We start from the raw sequence: 17,475 nt of genomic DNA on the forward strand, positions 1-17,475 counted from the left end.
AGGTTCAGCTCTTGTGTTCAGATATCAACAAACAACATCCTTTGCTCCCCATGTACCACCCTTGTTCTTTTTGTGTGTCTTCGAGCTGTGAGGCTGTTCCCACAAAGCAAACAAACATTCACTGTGTGAGGAGCAGAGACATTAATCTGCAGAACATCATCTCCAGCAGGCATTCACAATCCATCTGTTATGACAGCTTAGGTTTGCTAATTACATGAGCTGCACGCTGCTGCTGCTGCTGCATTTTAATGACAACACAACCACTCTGCTACGGCCTGTCAGTCACAAAGAGTGGTTCGTTCTTCACTTATGAGAGTTTGAAAGAAAGAAAGAAAGTGGACTGGAACCAAAAAAACAACTCTGACATTTCGGCTCAGGCTGACCCACCAAAATAACCACACCACCATCCAAACCCCAACACTAACCTAACCCTAGCCCCCTTTCTCTACAAAATCAAAAGCCAGTTTTAAGAGAGGAATATTGACTATTTTGACTTTTGAATCTTTCCCTTTACACTTTTAATTTAAAATGTGTTTACATGACTGTCGGTTAAATCCGTAATGATGGGTAACCACCTAAAAAATAGGATTTTGGGGTATTCATTTCTGTTTTCTGGATATCTTTAGGGAACATTACAATCACATTCTCACTCTTACTTAGTAACTACCTTTCACCATCAGCCGAAACAAACAGCAGTTTCAAGGAAGACCTGGCCAAGACAGGCAGCAGCAAAGACACAAAGTTACAGACAGGAAACACAAAAAGAGACAAAGCACAGTCAATAAAACACAAGATAATTGATTGAAATCACATTCAGGAAACAACTTTCAAACAACCAAGCTAAAATGTCCTTCATTTTAGATCTAAAAACATTCAAAGACACTAGCTCCTTGTGCTTTAAGTCATTCTGCAACTTGTTCCAAGATGAGGGTGCAGAGTACCCAAAGGCCCTTTTTCCAATTTCAGTCTGAGCGTTTGGGACAGAAAGCATAATGAGGTCCTGAGAATGCAGAGAGTACTGTCCGCTACTTTTCTGCATGATAAACACACATGAATAGTGGGGCAACAGACCAAGAACTGTCTAATAGATAAAAGTGTACCAATGTGTGATCCTCAGGGTCGCCAAAGCTGGCCAACCAGGTACGACTCACAATGGTGGGTCAGAAGTTAACATTTTGTTCTGAACCGCAAGGAGGTATGGTAGGCAGTATCCACCATATGGAGACACTGTACAGGAGTATGCAAGTACAGTAGATCTAAAAAAGGTAAAATGGTCGCAGCAACAAGACACTTTTTTTACATTAAAGTAAAAACACAACCTGTTCCTAAAAAAAAAAAAAATTAGCCTTAGCTTTTTCACAAGACACAGTACATGTGATTCAAAATTCAAGGAGCCATCGATAAATATGCCAAGGTATTTATAACAGTGTACAACCTCAATCTTCTTTCCTTCAACAGAACACAGCAGAAAACATTTTGAGACCTGGTCTTAAATCTGGTTAAAAGCATAAGCTCGGTCTTATCTACATTTCCGACAAGTTTCAATTCATGCAGTGTATTGAAGGTGTTCCACAGCTTGTGCAAGAGATACAGCATAACAGTACACAATAGTGTCATCAGCATAAAAATGTAACGTCACATGTGACATATTTGTCCAAGTTAACAGCTATTTCATCATTTCCCAATATATTAACTATTCTAAAATTCATATTTCATGAAATGGATGGATATAAATGTTCCTTGTGTGTCCACAAAGACTGTTAAAAGATGATGTCTCAGAATTTGTTGAATTGATAAAAAACAAACAAACAAACAAACAAGGACATCCAGTCTTACCACTACAGTCCCATCAAAGCACGTGGATGAACAGAGTGGCAGGTCGGTGACTAGAAGAAAAATAGCTTTGATTGAGTTGAAAGTTAATGATGGTGTTTCATCGTTTCTGTTTCGGCTGTTGCAGATTGATGGTCGTTTTAACCTTGACACCTCATCAGTCACCTGTGATAGTGGGGAGATTGCCGGCTCAGACGAAAGACTGAATGCAACGACACTCTTTTATCACGGTAATGAGGGACCTGACCGAGAAAGGTGAAGAAAAGATCAGAAAAGAAGGATGGTGTTGGTGCTCTTCCACAATCATCAAAGGGTGTTTACCTTTACCTCAAGGATCAATACTTCAATCCCCACAACTCTATGCGGGGGAGAAATGATGATTAAAAGGGCCATTTGGAAAGATTGGTGTCTTGTGCAGGTAGAACAGGCTTCCTCACTTTGGACCGTTTCTTTATTAATCTCTATCCTCTTCCCTCTCATATTTCATTTCCTCATTCTGTTTCCTCGGTTCACTCATGAGCCCCACATGTGGGTTTATTAATAAACTGATATTTTTCATTGCTTATCTCCTACTGGCCTTCTATGTTTTATGAAAATTCCTCAAGCACTGAGCCAGGAAACTCAGTCAGCTCTCCACCTATGTCAGTCCACTTGCTGAAAACCTTGGTGTACAGATTATTTTTCAAGTTTTAACAGTTGGATTGTCAGGTCCAGCATCCTTCAAATACCATATCCGGTCCACAGCCAGGCTTGACTACCTTTCCTCTCCTCACTTCCCTGCCTACAATTGTTTCAAAATGCTGCCACCGGGATATTGAGGTCAAAGAATTGTCCCCGCAGGATTTAATAGACAGATATGAACAGGAATCAAGCTCTTTTTCCTCTAGTCCGTGACTTCTCAGAAAACACTGTGCTAAAAGAGAAGGAAGATTTGCCAGCACCAAAACTTCAGCATCAGGGGGCGAGTTGAAAGAAGCCCACAAGGAGCTGCTGGATTGTGTTTTTCCTTTTGATTCCCACCTCTTCATCTCTTCCTCTTAGTCATCGACTTCCCTTTCCTTCTTCCTCTCATCTGATTGATTCTTTAAACTTTTATCTCTTGTTCTACCAAACTGCTTTCAGTTTGAGACTCCATTTTTTTAAACCAAATGCTCATACTTCTTTTCTATAAATGTTCAAAAACAATGAAATATGGAATATTTGGAATATATTAGTACAGGAGTTTAAAAAGTTCAAACTTTTTTTTCCTGCATGATATTATCTGTTGCATTTATCAAAACTGTCTTCTACCATTTTTTCCCCCAAATGTCGAGTCAGTAATCCTGCTAGCTACTACACTCTAACTGAGTTGAGGGTCATGTAACTGTAACCAAACAATCAAATAAACTCTTTTTATACTGCAGTCGTTAAAATCGTGATCTTCATCCACACCTCGTCGTCAGTGCCCTGGCAGAGTTGTTCAGATTTTGAATCCTCATTTCATCCTTCCGCCCTTGTAGGCTCCATCAAGAGGGCTATCTAGTTCTCCAGTCAACTTCATCACACCTTTTTAAGAAATGAAGACATTTTGACGGAGTCTACTTGCAAAGATGTTACGTATTTGACATCTGTTTCTAAATCATTTGGTAGTCTCTCCTGGCATTATTTTATCCATGTTCTGGAAACATTTCTAGATAATCCAGCTTTGTTATTTACCGTAACAGTCTTTGCTCAACCTACCTTCTGAAATCATTTTGGTCTTCAAAACAACAAACTTTGACTTTGCTTTATTAGGAAATTTTCATACAAACACCATAACTCAAAGTCAGTGTGTTGATTTGATTTCTCTTCCATGGCAGATGGGGCCTCGGTAATAAAGAGGAGCTATTGTTTATGGAAATGACTTTGTGAGCAATTAGCCACGTCAGAACCTAGGGTAGTAGACATCAAACTAATTGTTCTTGCTGATTCAAAGTGAAAAATAATCGTTTTGCTTTTCTCCAAGAAAGACACGACCTTGGTGTGACATTGCAAACTCCCTGCAGAAAACAATGATAGATTTCTGTTTTGTTTAATCTAATACAAAGGGTGACATCACAAGTCAGTTGAGCATGTTTATATGAGTCTATTAGCACTTCCTAGTGGTGATGCTTTGGTCCCAGTGCAATAAACTGATCACAGCATTACAAAGATTAGAAATTTGTGTCATTGGGAGCAAAGCATGCAAGAATTTCATTTATTCCATTCTTCATACCTATCTGTGTCATGCTCTAAAGTGCACTAAATAAGTTCGTAAATGTATGTGTTAAAAATGTATACATTAAACTTAATGTTAAAATTAATGTTAAAGAGGCTGTGAGGAGTTTAATTAGCCTTTAGCTCAGGCTGTTTAATTCTATAACACAGGGTACAGATACGTTGGAGCACTGGGCTAACATATAGCCGGCTGCTAAAACGTTTGCTTGATGTCACATTTCAAACTGTAACGCTACGTAATTGTACTGATAAATACCATACCTCGGGGCATTGTATCCAGTGAAAAAGTTGTCTTGAACAAAGAAAATTTGTTTTGATCCGACCTCCATTTAATTCCAAAACAGACACATGCTTCGCTAAAAATAATTTACAACAGTGTGCAGAGACTCCAGGCCACAAGGTGGCGAGGGAGTGCAATCAAAACAGATCCTCATCATAGCATCTTCAAGCTGAAATTAAAAAAGACTGACACAACAACAACATCTTGAATTTTACTTCCAAGGGTTAGTTGTCATTTTCATTGTGCATAAATTGTGTATATCATAAATCTGCCTTTAATGGTTGGATCAATAACTAGATTTTGGGGTTAAAGTCTTGAACCTTGTTTGTAAGAAGACATTTGTTAGAGAAAAATCCCACTGCCTGCCTGTCATTCTAATTGACACCATGTTTTAAACATACTGAGGACTTCAATTGCATCCAGTATGCAGACTAACAGAGCCGAGCTGTCAATCACACACAAGTCTGATAATCACCATCTGCTCCAGCAAAGAGAGTCTGGCAAAGATTACGCCTTCACTTTTACTATGACACTTTTCTTCAATTTATTTTCTTTTCTTTGGCAGAGCCACCAATTTAAATTCAATGGTCCTGTCAGAGTCTGTTGATTATCAGACACTCGGCCCCTCCAGTAGACTTGAAAGGGTCGTTTTTTCTCTGGCTTTGGCAGAAAAACAGCTGCCACGGTCATTTAAAATTCAGTCAATTACAATGTGGGACCAGTCCATGAAATGTCAAAAGAACAGATAAAAAATTAATTTTCCAATTTTTCAGAGCACAATGTTACATCATCAAACCTTTTATTCCTCCAAACAGTTCTGGAGAGCTGAAAAATATTCAAAACGCTACAATTAAAACAAATGGAGTGAGGAGCAGTAACCAAGGGATGATTGATGCATTACTTAAGAAATTACTGAAATTAATTGATTATGACATAGAATTTAAATATGTTTGTCTGCCAAATTATGACCTTATTCATTTTTAATTGAAAGATGCATCCAAAGCTACAGCTTCAATGTTTTTCCTCCTGCCAGTGTGACACTCAGAAAAGAAGGACAAAAAGCAGAGGTGCAATACCAAAAATAGTCTAAAAAAAAAACCCAACACTTTTTATTTTTATGTAAAACTTATGGATGGATTTAAAATTAGTAGTGTTTGGGGAAAAAACACCTCAGAGAAAACAAGGACCTTATCTAGGACCTAGAGGTCAGCCATTATGAATTAAATTTCACAGATGAATACCAAACCACAGTTGTGTTTTCAGATATGAAGCAGGATAAACTCCCTTTTCCACTAAGGCTGTTATGATAACGATCAAGTGATTATACCAACATTAAAAAACCTCTAATGCTCGTTTTGCGGATGCACGAGATAAGTTCATTATGTTGCTGTTATTTTATGAAGCTGATGGTCCCTCTGAGGATCCTAACATCACTATCTCAGTGTGTGAAATGGAAGCACAACGCAGTCATTCTGCTGCTCTAATTAATAAATGATACTACTCTGCAATAACTACAAAACAGACAAGCAATCAATTTAAACTCAACGTATCGCTCCACTTCTAACACAATTATCTCTCAGCAAACACATTGTAATGACTGGAGGGTAAACGGGGAACAATTAGAAAAACAAACGACCAAATAATGTTGCTCCCCTTGCCAGATGTTTGCAGGGATTGGCCCTAAGTCCAACATTAAGGAGTTTGGATCATGAATGGACAGTAATGTTAACATTTAACCAATAGGCTGAGCAGTGCAAAGACAGAATGAGTATGTGGGAGTGGACTAAGTGATTAGTTAAGACAAGAATCATTAATTGGTCCACCTAAGCCTTAACCCCTGGTGTTAAAAAAGGAACCACTGTAGAAGTAAAACAAGAAGCTTTTTTTCACAGGAGGCTGTTTTTACGAGCCCTTGGAGCTCCATTAACAGCAATATTGAAATGTTCAATTTTTCAGCAAAACAAACAGGTTTACAGCCCCCCAAAATATTTGTTTCTTAGAGTGAGTTGACCTCAGAGACCAATGAGTGTCAAAGAAATTAATTTGATAGGGCTATTCCTCCAGTTAATGGCTACTGCCTCAGCTGTGATGCTCTACTACCTGGATGTAAACAAGCACAGTCAACAGACAGCATCACACAGCACTGGTGCAATTTGTAGGTGTTTTGTTCCAAAAAATAGAGCCAGCCAAACAGAGCAATGCCAGATCAGCACAGAACATTAACCTACAAGGAGGACTAAAGACTGATAGTGCTAGCTTTGCTAGTAACATTCAGCATTCATCATCCAAACTTTGTGATGTTAAGCCGCATTTAATAAATTATGCTCAATTCAGAATGGACTTGTTGGTTAGGTTTCCATTTAAATGGCCAAGAAGTTTGTCATTTTGGCACATTGCAAGTGAAAGTGCAAGTCAACAGGCTCAAATGATAGTTTTTGACTCATTATCAATATATCACTTTGGCCTTTTCAAACTGTTATGAACAAAGAATTGTGGGTTGATCATTAGATAACTAGGTCAACAGAACGTAAATAGTTAAGTTTAGGCTAACAGTTTAACGGTGTAACCTCTTGATTGCCATAAAATGACCATTTTCTTAACCTAAATGAAAGTTAAAGTGATAATTTATGGGATCTGATTTGATTGGAAGCAGTTTTATTGTGTCTTCTCAATAAATTTAATGTACATTTTTGATTCATTTTTTCTTTTGCAGACCTACGAGTTAAAGGGGGAAAAAATACTCATCTTAAGGCAGAATGGTTCTGTATGAACACTGATTTTCCTTGTTATGTTGAAATGCTGAAGACATATAGAGATCCAACTTTGTTATTATCAGTAATACAAAACTTCTTATTGTTCTGTTTCTTGCTGGCTGCTCCTCCAACAAATATTCACAGATTTTCAGCGTTCATTTTGCTTCTGAAACTTTACAAACAGTCAAACTTTGGAAAAACCATCACTGAAAGCGTTCAGTGATATGAACAAAAAAAAAACTCTGCCTAATTAGCAGTGTCCCCAAGTGCTTTTTCATTTTTTCAAAAGAGCCCTGGACAAGAGGAAGCGAGCGTCCTGGGAGAACAGTGACGTGATAAATGTAAATGTATTTCTTTCATCATTCAGCTTCAGCAGTGAGGGAGGGCTGTCAGCATGGAGGCTCTGCGTGGGCTGGAGTGATGCCCGGTGCCTGTCGCCCACACTGGGTATACACAGAGTCCTCCTGGCACTGCCGACCTGGTCCTGCACCTCCTGGAGGAACTAAGACCCTTGTGGTTATAAGGATGTACAGAGAGAAGGCAGTCCAGCACAGAGAGATGTCATAATCATGCCTTTTTGAACCACTGTTGGGGATAAAACTATTTAGTTTAAAGAAAATAAAATGGAGTTTTGAGCAACTCCCAGGTGTAAATGTGACTGATTGTAATGTGATGCAAGAAAAAAATAGAAGCTGTAAACTGAAAAGTGAAAACATAGAACACACAGACTTTGCGCCAGTGTGTAAAAATATGTGAAAAGCGAGGATAAACTGTAGAAAACATTCAGCACATTGGCATTTGACCACTTCTTCAAACTGAGGATAAGAGAAAAAGCACTGCTGCAAACTTCATTCCTCAAAACTTTTGTGTTTTTACCCCTTCAAGAAAGCTTGAATAAATAAAATATCAAGTACAATTTGGTATTCTGGATAGCATCACAGTGAAGATCTTTATCTCTTGGGAATCAAATCACGTATAATTGAGATGCAGTCCAGAAATCATAAATGCAGGTTTCCAAGTAACACAACAGTCGGACTTGCTCGTTGAACAAATCTCTCTCTGCCTTAGATATGATGATTAAAGCAAAAAAAAAACAACAAAAAAAAAAAAGGTGCACACACCTGTGCTGCAGAGTAACACTTAATCTGAGAAAACGGTTGTCCAGCAGGATAATAACCACTTAAACATCTGTAACTAACACGTATTTGACATGTGTTTTTATCTGTGGTTACTTGAAATTGCTGGTTTGAAAGGATGCAAAATACACCTGAACACCTCCACTAACACTTAAAATACACTTTGCTGCTGAAACTTGCAGTCAGAGAAATTACTGCCCAGAATTAAAAAGTTTCCCAAAGCACAAACACTTTCCCTCAGTGGCACAAACTAATGTAAAGAGTTTAGGTTTTCATTGTCACAGGTTTTTAGAGCCTTGGCTGTCATTTAAGTATACTAGGAAATTGCCTAATTCATTGGGCTCAAACAGAATTTAACTCAACAGTTCTGTTGAGGAAACACAATATGCCAAAGACTTTATATATAGAGACACATCCCACTGAGAATATTATCCACTATTCCTAAATTTCACTGCAGTAGAGACATTGAAATGAAGACAATGTGTAAAATTCGTCAAACCAGCACTTAAAACTGGGTTATTATGAGCGTAAGTTAATGAAGCACATGAGGAAAAAGACAGAGGTATACGTCTGTCTTAATTGCTCCCCCACTGCTCAGGAAAAATAAAGCATTTCTCTCAAACTTCAGCATCTTCAAAGCTGTAAATCTCTGCAGAAAGCAGTCAGCGGTGTGTCGCAGATGCTGCACAGTTGACAAATGAATATGTATGACAGCAGGAACCATAACAATCAGCATTAGTTTTCATGCAGATTCTGGGTTAAATCACTCCACTCATGAGGCTGCTCAGAGCCTCAGAACATGAAATCACTTAAATGACGAGGAGGATGGGCCACCACAGAGCAATCAGGATACAGAAACCAGCACGGAGCTTTACACTTCAAGTTTATAGTTTATATTGCTTAAAACTTACAGATACAGTCATATATGAATACCTGAACTCTGTCACATTAATGTGACTTACATTCAAGGCAGTGTAATAAGATGCGTCACATACTTTATTTTGGAAGGACAATTCTGTATTTTAAGAGAGACTAATTTAAGATGTAAGACTGTCAATCAAACTAATCAAGAGTATGATTTTTTAAAATCACCATCTGCTTTTTGTTTTAACTTCCCCATCTGTAAAATCCTCTTCCGTTAGTGTGGTGTAACTTGTTTACAGACGGTGAGCTTGAAAATCAAACCACTTTACTTTACAAACCTGCAAGTTTTGGTGTTGCCTGAGGATAGACAGCAACAAATATTTTAGATTTCTGAGACAAAAAATAATTTTGGAAACCTTTTCTGCAGTTGGAGTCTGTATGTTTCACACCGATGTCTTGCCAGTGGTCTGGCAACAGAGACCGCTGCTCAGCTGTGTAATTTATTTAAAATGAAAGAGCGTCTAATTTCTGGAAGTCTTCTCTTCTCCAAATACATTCTTGATTGTGATTTGTAATAAAGCTGGAATTAGTTTTGGCAGCTGAGGATGGCAACGTTGGATTGTAGGTTGGTTGGCCACAGAAATATTGTACCAAGCGTGCGAGTGATTGCATCCTGCCAAGGAACTGCAGACATAAATAGTAGATGGACTGTATTTATAGCTCTATCTTTAGTCTCCTGACCACTCAAAGCACTTTTATATTTCATGTCACATTCAGCCATTCACAGAGGCAGCTGCTGCTGTGTAAAGCACCCTTCACTTTTGACTTATCTCATTCACAGACTGTTTGCACAGCTACAGGGGGCAGTTCAGGTTTCAGTGTCTTGACCAACGACACTTTAGAATACAGTCAGCAGGACCTGGGATTAAACTTCCAGCCTTCTGACTGAGAGAAAATTGACTTTACTATTGAGTTACACCAACTTTAAACTGACTGTGATAGCAACATTTATGTTCACTAATTCAAACAAACCAATATTAGGCAAGTTTCCAAGTGAACTGCTCAAACCTTCTACATGGTTTCCTTGACAAACATGTCAAACTCACTAAGTTAATAATTGGATAATTGAACAAATAAATAAAAGTATAGAACTTTTCCACATAAATTTTGTTGAAAACTTGTTCAAGTAATGTTTTAGATGATGACATTTCTACAAAATGTCATTTTACAGCTAAGATCATGGACGTAACGCTGAGGAAGAAAAGACAAAACTAAAGTGGAACGTAACGCAAAACAGATAAAGGGTGAAGCTTGGCTCGACTTGGAGAGCAGCTTAGGAAGAAGAGGAACACAAGCTGGCTTTCTGCAAACCGGGTACATGTCAAATAAGTGCCATTACCTTGTGCTAACATGCTAAGTTAGGTGCATGGCTTTCGAGTCTCCCCCATGAAATGCTAGAAATGTGATGCTATATGTGGTTCCCGGACTAGTGGGCGTGTTCATGTAGTCACAGTCAGAGGAAGTGGGTGTGCGCTGCCTTTGGTACTGATTCCAGGAGGTTGAGCCCAGTTTGAATGTTATGTTGTGAGATTCAAGTAACGAAAATTTTTGCAGACCCTACCTTTAGGGTGAAATTTAAAGTGATAAGGAAAAAGATACTTTTAACACATCAGAAAGAACAAGACTCATGCTGAACAACCATCTGCTATGGCTACGTCTAAGACACATGGACAATGGGAATGATAGGCCAAACCCATCTTTTTGGGCTAGAAAACTTCCACATCATCGGCCACATGTAACATGAACAAAGCTCTGCAACTTCTGCTGCTGCCCGTTTTCCTCTCAATGGTGTCCGCCTCTGAACTCACCGGCTATTCAGGCAGCATTCAAAGAAATGTAAATTCACCCATTACCTATGACTGCCTGTAGTCTATCCAAAGCATCCAAAACATGTGCACTTTCTGACCTTTTTGAGTTGTCTTTGAAATGAGATATTTTGACAGCTACTGGCTGTGTACCTTGTAGTCATTTGTATCCTTCCTTGACTTTGTTGTAACTCGAGGTGACCTCTTAGCTCTCATTAAATGCCACCTCCTTGCAAAAAATTAATTTGATTGATGCTGTTCATAACCCATTAACCAAACAAATTCCCATCATCCTAAATTTCACTTTTTAAGCGCTGATTAGCAGATTTAAGCATGTTGACACCCTAAAGCAAGGGTGTCAAACTCATTCTTTCTGAAGGCCACATCAGCATATCAGTTGCCCTTTAAGGGCCAAATGTAACTGTAAGACAGCATAGAATCTAGCTAAATGTAACCAAATGTAATGTTTAATAAATGCAACTACTGCTTCAAAAATGCATCCTTTGAGAAAGACTATGCAGAATGGGCAGTTTCTTCAGCCTGCTGCAATTGCAGTTCACATTTTAAATCTTAGACTATTGGTTGTTTTTATTGAAGGCTGACTTCTGCATACTTAGCTCTGTGTGTCAAAGTAGATTGTAGTCTTTGACAACTGCCACAGGCCTATAACACAAAAGATATACAGTTTTTTCTTCTTGAAGCACAAACATGTATTTGCCTGCCCATCTTTCTTGAAACAGTCTTCACTCTGCATCAACTTTTCTCTTCCTGAAAATTTTGGGATCATTGTTTTATTTCGTAGTTTCGCTAGTTCAGAGAATGGCACTGATGTGAAAACACTGTAGTCTAGTGGTGGGAGGCTGTCACTTCATGGGTAACATGATCAAAAGGTGTTATGGGAAATGTAGTTTGTGGTCAATGCACACTTTTGGCTATTCTATTATAAGACAATCAGACCTTTTAAGCTCTTGTGGACCACATAAAATGGCAAGACAGGCCACATTTGGCCTGCAGGCCTTAAGTTTGACACACATGCCCCAAAGTAAAATATAATTGTGTGCGATGGGAGTACAATGAACATCAAACCTGCTTAAATCAGCTTGTTTTGCATGAACTCTAACTAAAAAACATGTTTGAATCCTGATTGGTCTAATTCAACGTCATGTGAGTGTAGAGCCTCTTCTCACCACATTAAACCCTCTCCTATAGCATGCAACTTCATCAGCTCTCACCTTTTCTGTGTAGAAATCTCTGGTGTGACCTTCATAAAAAAAAAGAGCTTCAAGCATGAATGTGTGAAAATACAACAAACCAACAAACAGCACAGTACAATGAGTTTCTGCATTTCTGCTTCCTGTCTACCTGCCTTTTCTCTTCCCTCCCTCCTCTGACCCCTGGGCTGCCTGTGTGTTATTTTTAGAAGTATTAGCAGCTGATTATGCAGTTGTTCTCCCTTTCGGGCGCTAACAAGGTGTCGGGGCAGCAGATGAGGCCGGCCTTGCGGACCTTCAAGTGTTGGCAGAGCAGAGCAGAGCAGCACAGGATGTTCTGACAGGCGCGTAGTGGAGCTGCACAGTGCGCCGTGTGAGTGCTGAAGCATCTGTTCAGTGCACACACGCGTGAATCCATGTACAAAAACACACACTGTGTACACACACTCTAAGACAACATGGCCTAAAAGAAAACAGCTAGTTCTGCTCACACTATGTGGACTCATTTCTTCACTTAGTCAGTCAGCACTTGAAGCAAATGTGATAAATCATTATCCCCCAAGATTTGTAACTGAAGTAGTGACTATTACTGATCTCATTAGAGAGTATAATTGAATATGAATATTAAATTGCAGCTTGGCTGGATTAAATAGTATCATTCCCCTGAATCAGAATCTGGATAATAATCATATTAAAGTTTTAAAATATCATAAAATGGGGTGATGGCAGGAGGCTAAGCAGTATGGGTAATCATATTGTCAGGATTAGAGCTTTCAAATGATCGCTCTTAGTGCTAATCAAATAAACACTTCTCACTCAATCTGCCAAAAAGAGAGAGCTCATTTTCTAAAATTCACCTCCAAATGTACATACTTCTCTGAGTCAAGGATGTTACGAGAAACCAAACAGTGTGTGAAGCTCCGTGAGTCTGAATATAATATCTCCCCACTTCCCTTCATCATCTGTGCTGCTTTCAGGGTGTGTCCTTAAAAAGCATAAAGCAACACTCGAGCTGTCAGTTTCCTGAAAATATACTAAAACAGTTTTCATGAATGACTCTGAGAATGGTGTAAAATTAAAATAATTCAATTGTCAGTTTGTTGCGCTGAACAAATTCAGCAGTTTTCTTGGTCCTGTGTCCAAAGCTACAGTGTTCCAATTATTTTTTTAGCTGACTTAAAAAGCTGACATAATATTCCACTCACTCAAGCGTCTTTTCTTGTGTTTCCTGTTTTATTTGTCACTTACCCTTGGGTCTGTTTCAGGTCCATTGACTTCCTGTTCCCCTGGGGTCACCTGATTACCCCAATGTGTTGCACCTGTATCTCGTTAACTCCTCTCCTGGTGTGTGCTTGGGCTCACTCTCCTCTTTCTGCTGTTTCCAGTCCATCTTGTACCCTTGTGTCATCTGTCCAACCTTGTTTTCCTCATTTCTGCCCCAGAGTTTTGACCTACTGAGTAAGTTTGACTTTGCCTTTTGCCTTGTTATTTGGATGTTTTTGCCTGTCCTGTTTTAACCTTCAGAGTCCTGACCTTTTTATGATTTAATACACTTTGATCTCTGGAACAGCCTTGTGGATATGTATTTGTGTTCAGTTTCTTGAAAAAAAACTAGTTGAAAATAACTTGTATCTTTAGGTGGTGAAAAATACAAAAAATTTATTTCAGGTTCAGTTGGACAACCCATGTTTGAATAGCTTATGTAGCAGCAAATATATTTATATTTTTTGACCGCCAAATTAAGAGGCAGAGGACATGATTGGAAGATGGTTCTGAATGTAATGGGATGTGATATAAGTGAAAGCAGGGCAGCTGAGTTGTCTTTCTGAACTAGCCCGCGGGCTTTGCCTCATTTAGGAAAATTCCTCGTAGCCTTTAAGGTGACCCAGGCCATGTCCACACGTAGCAGGGTATTTTCAAAAAAGAGTAACCCCCCCTCTTCGTTTTTAAAAATACTTTCGTCCACATGCGGCTGGTAAATTCAGCGGTGTATGCAGCTCGAAGCATGCCAAACGCATAATGAGCGGTGTTTTCCAGACGTAAAACCCGTGCCAGCCAATCAGAATGAGCCCCGACTTTCAGCTGTGATGTTCAAGAACAGAAAACTCCGGGCACTGGCATCCACACAAAACCATGAAACCGATGGCCGAAGTTTTCAGAAAACACTGTTTTTAGTGATGTTAAGCTGCGTTTTCATGTGGACAACAGGCATAAACGTATAAAATTTTTCGTTTTCCCAAGTACCTGGCTAGACAGGAAAAAAAGCTTCCCCAACCCACATATGTCAACCTGTGCTTCCAAAAGAGATTCCTAAGAGTGTGCTAATGGGAAACTTTTGCACTCACAGAATTTTTCTACATTCTCACAAAAGAAAACAATAGTTAAATCTGACCATGAGGAAGTATTACGCGGAACCATTAAAAAATCTTTTCCAATGTGAAATCTATTGTCCTTAGGTTTTGTGCCCATTAACTTGAACCCATTTTGGCAAGATGTTGGCAGTTGTTAATAAATAAAGTAATCACACAATCCAAACTGGCGTATCCCCAGCGCTGAAACAAACTACAAGTCTTCAAAGCCCTTTTAGGTGACTTTCTGACCAGTAGTAATGATGTGCAAACAAAGCCCCAAGGGTTTTATTATGGAGTCTAAAGTTGAAACAAAGCTCAACTAACTTCTGTCATTTCAGGCCGAAAAAGTCTCAGGTGTGCACACCTGGTAAGATTTAACTTGTTAACCTTGTTAGCATAGGAAACTTTATTAGGAGCACAATTATCTCTTTTAATCATGTTTTTTTTTTTCTTTTTGTGCACACGGGTTCCCCCTTTTCTTCTTTGATTTATTTTTCTTTTTTCTATCTTTTTTTTCAGTTTCTGGAAACGTCAACATAGGGGCTCCATAACTTTTTTAACATTTTGTGCATGAAATATTTAGACTGTTGTGAATAGATCTGGTTTATATCCTAGTTACAGTGACAGATTAATAATGTGAAATGGAATACAAACAGTGAATAACTCTTACATTTATCCCCACTCTTGGAACATGGAAGCATTTCTTGTCTTGCCAGCCTTGAGCGAAAGAAATTGAACAGTTTGCTTTTCTTAGCAAAAAGACCCACCCACATTTATGAAGCTCACTGATAATCTTATTATGTCTTGTTTTCATGTGAACGAAGATGTATAAAATCATAAATCAAAATGAATTTGTAGGTAATTTAGTAAAACTTACTGATAATCATGGTAATTTTACACCAGGAAGGTGAATAGAGTAATTTTCCTGAACATCGTGTTTTGGGACTCACTGAAACTTGTGTACCTGCTGCAGATGCTGCCTTTTGGCTCCATCACAAATGCTCAGTGACCTCAGGCACACACTCTGGTTTTCCATTTACCATGTATTGATCATCCAGCTCATCCAGTGCCAGGGAGGGCTTTAGGAAGCTGCTTTGACCAGCTCAGAAATAATTTATCATTGGGCACAAGCTATTCTGCTGGATTTGGACCAGTTTATATTCCCTGGTTTTGTGCTGTCTTTGGCATAAATTAAATGAAGTGCTGTATATCCCCAAAAATGTCAGATGAACCCATCAGCAGGTCAAAAAGTAATTTAAAAAGGAAAATCCTGATTATTTCTTGAGATGGATGATATTGAGTCAGGTAGTTCACCAGCTGTTATCTTGAGTAACAGAATGGAAACTATCCTGTGAAACCCCCCATATTACCCCCTTTCCTTCCTCTATACCAGAAACCCTGAGAGAAAAGAAATATGTTTAACAAACCATGAAAGTGCGCCGATGAGACCTGAGAGGGAGGAAAAGACGAGGCGGGGGAGCAGGAGTTTAAAATTAAGTCTTAATTTGAAGTGTGTCACTCTAGAAAATGAGATGTTCAGCACCTTAAAAAAAGTGACAGCACTGCTGCAGGCATGAGATGTCCAACTCGGTAAATTAAGTCTGAAGTTTTTCACTTCCATAAAACTTTTCCCTGTCAGATTGTGACATTTGAGGTGAGATGCTTTTTGTTTTGTTTATTTGGGATCTGCTTGAGATGACACTGTTGTCCCAGAATACATCTGAAGGATTTTGAAGTGAAGTCTTTGATTTTATCCAGAGGTGGTGGAAGGTGGATTTAGGAGAGAGGATAAGGAGCCTGAACCTGTCACTTTGCTTGTTTCCTCCTCAGAGACGGAGAGAAGCTGTGTGTATCTTTATCTGCTGTTTGTGCGGTGGGATCTTCTTTTCTTGATGTCAGACATGTCTTATTTCAAAGTCAAAACTGCTCTTTAAAGAGGTCCTTGTGTTTATCTATAGCTGTTTCAGGACAGTAAATGAAAACCAATAACAGTAACCAGTAACATATTTAAACTGGACATCAAATACTGGCAGGTTTGGAGATTTCCTTGAACCAATATCTTAACTGCTCACTCATGTGAAAACTTGTTATGGCAGACTTCAGTACAGCACCAGCCACCAGGTCATTGCAAATTAAAATAAATTTGTATTATAATATTTCAGCTGCCATGTACAGGTGCCATGGCTTCTTTAGTCTTCTGACCACTCGTAGCTCTTTTATATTACATTGTGAAACCATTCGCCCTGTGATGGAGAGTTGACAGACTACCACTTAGCCTCAGCTGCCAGACAAGAGCTTCATATAGCAAAGCTGGAGCAACATAACACACCTTATATCCTTACAGAGTTGCGCTGAGTTCAAAAGTGGGATCTAGAGAATTTTTATTTCTAATTAGTAAATACAACATTCAAACTGGGCTCCTCCTCCTTGGATCAGTGCCAGCGGCAGCGCACACCCACTGCATCTGACCAACTACGTGAACACACTCACTAGCCCAGCAACCACCTACAGCATCACGTTTCGATGTGGGAGAGACTTGAAGGTTGTGCACCAAACTTGCCCTGTTAGCACAAGCTATTTAGGGGTATTTGACACATACCTGCTCAGTAGAAAGACAACTTGCATTGCCCTTCAGCTCAGGATAGCTCCTTCCACTCACTATTATCAACATGCAAAGTCACATGTACACTGGGTGCTCTGTGATTGGCTGATGTAACCATGCCAAAAATTCTAATGCAACCAAAACATCAACATACAGGCTGACGAGGGGTCTGAGGCAGACACAGACACTGACACACATGTTTAGAGGCCCCTTAGGAGACGATTAAGCTGGATTATTTCTGTGAAAGAGTTCACTTTTCTTGTTTTTGTTTTTATTCAGGAATATCCTGCAGACCCCTCCTTTGAAAAAAGCCAGAGAGGACATCTCCTGTTATAAACCATGTAA

This window comes from Halichoeres trimaculatus, unplaced genomic scaffold, assembly GCF_033239565.1.
Source record: "Halichoeres trimaculatus isolate MK-OKI-2021-1 unplaced genomic scaffold, fHalTri1.1 fHalTri1_scaffold_12, whole genome shotgun sequence".
Lineage (NCBI taxonomy): Eukaryota > Metazoa > Chordata > Actinopteri > Labriformes > Labridae > Halichoeres > Halichoeres trimaculatus.